Raw genomic sequence first — 6,382 nt, 5'->3', positions numbered from 1 at the left:
CATATTAGAATGGACACATAACAATGGACCTATTAGAATGGACATGATGCAGATGCAACATAAATTTCCACTTGACCATAGTAATATTCATCAGAATGGACATACTAAAACTGACATAATAAAACGACACAAGAATGTAGAATGGACATAACAAAATGGATGTTATACCAATGCGCCATGAAACTCATGCCACCGTGTCCCCACCCCCAATATTTCCTCCCACCACTATTCACCCCACCCCCCAACAATGACTCCCTTCAACTATTCACCCCCCCCTCACCCTTCCCAAGGTGATGTGCCAGAAACTATGAATATTGTATGACTTCTTTTTGACAGAGCGTTGAACTTCTCTCCGAAGCCTGGCGGAACTGTTTCTAAAAATAGCAACTTCCTCCGCTTTAAATGGGGTTAAAATGGCGGGGGTTATTTGATAAGTCAATTGTTTAAAGGGTACTTTGTCGAGTATTAAGTGTGGCGATACTTTTTGAGTGTTGGTCTCTGGTCATGGGCTAATGTTAGGGTTTTAGGTTTCCGTGGTTCAAAGCAGTTGTGGGGTTCAAGTGTTAGGGTTTTGCTATGGTTTAGGATTTCGGGGTGGATTCAGTGTTTTAATCGTGAGATTCGACTATTATTGTAAAGGATGGGAATAGGGATGGAAATCAATGAACACCACTCAGATGGAAAATACAACCGATTTCGATAACTTATTACAGTACAACATTACGATACCAAATTACGATATACAAAACGATACAACATAAAGATACCACATAACGATATCTAATATCGATACCACTGCGATACTATATAAAAATATCACACTAAAGCATATTACGATACCAAATAAAGATACCACATATTTATATCACATACTTATACCAGTTTACGATATCACTATACGATACCACATGACAAAAGCACAGTCTTTGTTTTAACCCATAAGTGAAACAGTCTCATAAGAAAAGGTCTCATGGGAAACGGTCTCATAGGAAAAGGTCTAATGGGAAAATGTCTAATGAGAAACGGTCTCATGTGGGTAAGGAATGTATAAAGACCAGGTTTTCACTCAGATATTTTTTCCGGAGAGTGGGGGGGGGGGCGGTTTAGGGCGGACACTAGTTAAAGAATATATTTCGTATGTATATAAGACCTATAAAACAGGAGGGGGAGGGGTAGCGGTGGGCGTATTACGGGGGTTGGGACGAAGGTGCAGTGTCCATTCCGCGGTGAAATGACTGAAAGAAACTCTGATAAACACCATCAGATTTGAAAAGTGGAATATTATATTATGAGTGTTTCGAGCCGATCGGTTTAAACACCGCTACATTAGTCTTGACAAAATCCGAATATCGGGAAGTCAACACAAGAAGTAATTCGCGTCGATCACGTCGAATAGAACTGAAACGAAGCCACAGATGTTTAGAGTCAGTGAAGAATAATTGTAAATTCCACTTTAAACCGGCCAATGGGCGAATCACTCTGTCTTTATTTAGCGTCAGTCTCCGCCAAAGGAGAAAACAAATTCAGGTTACGGAGCAACAAAAATCTAGCACCGGAACCTGATCTCAAGGGACGCTTCCACAAATAATGTCAATTGATTTGTTTTATGACCCGAGTTGGATGGAGAGGGACAGTCGAGGAGAAGACAGGGGGGGGGGGGGGCGTTGAATTTGGTCAGAAATGCTGCCTTGTTTGTATGGTGTTTGAATATGTTTACTTTAGTTCAGTGGTTCTTAAAATTTTGGAGGTAACGAACCCCACCTTTTTTTATATGCGCATTCACCGAACCATTCTATCGTTAGTGTTTATGAAAATCCGATCGTGAATTATATTAGTCGGGTGTGTGATTTGACCTTAGCCGAACCCCCGAGACTGGATCGCCAAACCCCTGGGGTTCGATCGAACCCAGGATAAGAACCAATGCTTTTGGTAAATATTGTATTGCAATATGCGTGCTCATTGGTGTAGATCAATCTATGATGTTGATGATGGTGACTGTTATTGATGGCTGTGTCTGATAAGAAAGTACTGAGTACGACAATGAAGACGAAGAAGTATGGGTAATGTAATTAATTAAAGAGAGGGATTCGTTTAGACTGGGTAATGTAATTAATTAAAGAGAGGGATTCGTTTAAACTGGGTAATGTAATTAATTAAAAAGAGGGGTTCGTTTAAACTGGGTAATGTAATTAATTAAACAGAGGGGTTCGTTTAAACTGGGTAATGTAATTAATTAAACAGAGGGATTCGTTTAAACTGGGTAATATAATTAATTAAAGTGAGGGATTAGTTTAAACTGGGTGATGTAATTAATTAAACAGAGGGATTCGTTTAAACTGGCTAATGTAATTAATTAAAAAGAGGGATTTGTTTAAAATGGCTAATGTAATTAATTAAAAAGAGGGATTCGTTTAAACTGGGTAATGTAATTAATTAAAAAAAGGGATTCGTTTAAAATGGGTAATGTAATTAATTAAACAGAGGGGTTCGTTTAAACTGGGTAATGTAATTAATTAAAAAGAGGGATTCGTTTAAACTGGGTAATGTAATTAATTAAAAAGAGGGATTCGTTTAAACTGGGTAATGTAATTAATTAAAAAGAGGGGTTCGTTTAAACTGGGTAATGTAATTAATTAAAAAGAGGGATTCGTTTAAACTGGGTAATGTAATTAATTAAAGAGGGATTCGTTTAAACTGGGTAATGTAATTAATTAAAGAGAGGGATTCCTTTAGACTGGGTGATGTAATTAATTAAAGAGAGGGATTCGTTTAAACTGGGTAATGTAATTAATTAAAGAGGGATTCGTTTAAACTGGGTAATGTAATTAATTAAAGAGGGATTCGTTTAAACTGGGTAATGTAATTAATTAAAGAGAGGGGTTCGTTTAAACTGGACAGACGACAAGGAAGAGGCGAATAACTGATAGACAAATGATGAATAATTGGTGGACAAATAGTGGACAATGGATGGACATTTGATTAAACAATTGATAAACAGCTGGTGGGCAGTTGCAGTAGAACAGGGGTCTCCAAACTACGGCCCGCGGGCCGGATGCGGCCCGCGAAGTCCTCTCATCCGGCCCGCGGAGATCTTTTTGTCCAAGGAAATAACGTTTGTTGGTGATGGCTGAGGAACTTTGCCCAGAAAAATCAAAGACATGCCTGGAAGGAACTGGCCCCGATCTGAAATTCGATAGTTAATGCGGCCCTCGGAATGAAAAGTTTGGAGACCCCTGTCAGTAGAACATTGGTAGACAAAGTTTGACTTTGTGACTCTTAACGTTTATACAGAAAGGGGTGGAGTGGTATTTGATTAGGATTAGGTAAATAGGCCTACATTTTATTTGTTATTTAAAATAAATAAATTCATTAATATTAATTCATTAAAAAAATACACATGTTTCACCAGAATACTAAATTGGTAATCAAGTAATATATTTATAGGACTATCCCAATTGACTTTAGAAGCTGTTAATTTGTGTTTTTCTTTTTTACAGACAATATCGGCTCAGAAGGTGTCTCCCATTAGCCAGGCAGGCCTCAACACGACAAGCTTCGACTAAATGGCTTAGATATCGGGTTGATTACCGTTTATCTGTCGCTTCTGTCCTTCGGTTCTCACCAGGCTTATCTTCCACCCAACTGAACGCAGGGTAAACTCGTACCCCACCGTCCAGTAAAATTGAAATTATATAACAATAATAGTATTTCAGTAAGGAGCTGGAGAGCCGTAACTTGACATCCAAGGAGCTGTAGGTTGCCAACCTCCGGCTTATATGAATGTATTTTTGTTAAAATAATTGTTTTCGGAGACAGAAGAATTTACATAACCTTGAGAAAGCGGAATAAATTGCTTGTTTTACAAAAATGTATCCATTAAAGTCACTGTATTCAAATTTTTTAACCTGAGAGATTTTTTATGTATATTAGATTGACTACACATTTTTAATATTTTTCTAAAACCTTTAACTAGTTTTGTCTGATAAATCGTACTGAGATCATTTTTAAAAAAATTATATCTTTCTAAAATTTACTAAAATCGACAGCTCAGTAATTAGCTTTGCGTTGTCTCCCTTGTAATTTTTTTCCCATATAAAAAATGGCAAAGGTTTTTGGCAGATATGTATTTAAATGAAAAAAAAAACCCTAAAAAAACCCAACTTTAGTTCCAGACAGTATCTTTACTGATTTTATTTTTGACTTCAAACGAAACTGTAACACCTGTCACTTTACCAAGTTTAGCTATGATAACTCTAACGTTTGGATTAAAAAAAAAATTTAATAGGAAAAGCCAAAAGACGGAACCACTCCAAATATATTCGCATCAAGCCATTAGCAATTTATTTATTCCTGTCAAAAAATTTGAAAAAAGTCGTCGTATTACAAAGATATTGTATTTTCACGCGCATAACTTTATCCAGATATATCATCGTGATGACGCATGTCAAGGTCAGACACACAAGGTCACAAAGGTCATAGGCGTGATGACGTCAAAGAAACCACAGGAGACGCCACGTCTGCTAAACTTGAAGCAGACGTCAAAAATTTTCTGCAGACATGCGTTCTGAAATTGTTTTAGAGCTGTCACAGTGATGGGTTTAAAGACGAACTTAAGTCAGAATATAATTAGATGAAATAGAGATTTTTAACAGTCGCATGCATGGAGAAATACATGTTAGACTGTACTTCATCTTGTGCTCGAGTCCCTAAGGAAGTCCTTGAGTCCACTCAGCTCTGATGGGTACCGGACTCTCGTTGCTAGCCTGAAGTTCTTGAGTTCGAATCCAGATTCAAAGTCAGTAGAACGTCCCTGAGTCCACCCAGCTCTGCCGGGTACCTAACTCACGAAATGGAAAGTAAATGCGACTGGGCATAATGCTGACCACACTATCCGTCAAGGTGGAAAAAGGAATTTCCTTTTTTAATTACTTCATCTTTTTTTTAAAAAAATAAAGATAGCGAATTTATTTTTAAATAGGGTGACTTGTGGTCTTTTAGACCTGACTACTCGCTTGGCCCTGATCGCTTTAATTGCACCAGTCTATTATATACAGTAACCATCTCCTTATCTAGTCCTGATTGCTTCAGCGACGCTGGTGGCGTTATAGTTTCAGAAGGAATTTCACAGGCCCTGATGAGTTCAAGTTTCAACTTCATACTTAAAAATCGGTGAGGGGAGGGGTAGAGAGGGGGTGTCTAGATTTTAGTGACTATTTTGTCTTGGCTCTTCTCGCATAATTCGACACGATTCTTTCGTACTTGGATTATCTATTCCAAGCATAGCAAGCGTGTGCTTATTCAGCAACTTAAAACACGAGAGGGATATATACTAGTAATTATCCCGATAATCTTTGAAGTCGAGAGGGCCTTTTTCCAATGAGTGCGATTAAGATTTCTGTTTTGTAAATAGCCTAATGTACCCTTAGTGCGATAAGGTTAACTTTATTCTGTAGAGTTAATGTGTGTGTGTGTGTGTGTGTGGGTTTGGAGTGGGGTAGCGGTCTTCTATAATTTACCCAGAAAAAGACCTTGATTTCTTTTTTCACATAAGGTGAGAGGAGTGGTGTCCCATAAATAGCCTACTCTGTTCCCAATACAAAAGAACGAGTGGTGAGTTGAGGTCTAAATACTCGCTCATCCTCTTCAACAACACAACCCCCTCCCCCCTCCCATTTTTCATAGAAATCTGACTCAAGTAGCTCTTATCAACGGAAACGCAGTGCCGCCATGTTGTCCTTGAACCAACACGTGGTCGCAGACCTCACTCGGAGAATGACGTCAGTAGGGTGATGACGTAGACAACATGGCCACAAGGCAGCAGGAATAAAAAAAACTTAACGGAAATTTATATAGAGTTTGATAAACTATAATCTGTTGAGTAGGATAACATGTTTAAAAAAATATAGCCTACGTTTGAAGATGATAATTTTGAAAATGATACGTTTAAAATCACTCCCATTGCACCCCCCCCCTCAAACTTTCGATTTGCACCCCCTCCCCCCTCGAACTTTTGATTTGCACCCCCCTCTCAAACTTTCAATTTGTTTTTCCAACCCATTTTGGCGCCCACCCCCCCAAGGTCGGCGCCCGGAACATATGTCCCCCCCCCCGCCCCACCCCCACCCCCTCGCTACGCCTCTGGAATAACATACACCATTTTTTTTGTTTATAGATACGTTTTTTATGCGCCGATTTACAGCCAGGTGTAGTTATTTATTTTCATCCTATCGCGTAGTGATACCATTTTACCTGAATTTTTTTCCCTATCGCGTAGTGATACCATTTTGCTTGAATTCATTTTCCTATCTCGTAAGAGGTATCAATTTACATGCTCTTTTTTGAGTCGTTAGATAAAAAGTAGTTCTTTGTAGGTGGTGATTAA

Source organism: Physella acuta, unplaced genomic scaffold, assembly GCF_028476545.2.
Source record: "Physella acuta isolate Inbredline_101_S28 unplaced genomic scaffold, ASM2847654v3 ptg000624l, whole genome shotgun sequence".
In the NCBI taxonomy this organism is placed as follows: Eukaryota; Metazoa; Mollusca; class Gastropoda; family Physidae; genus Physella; species Physella acuta.
Note: the sequence above shows the minus strand (reverse complement) of the source record.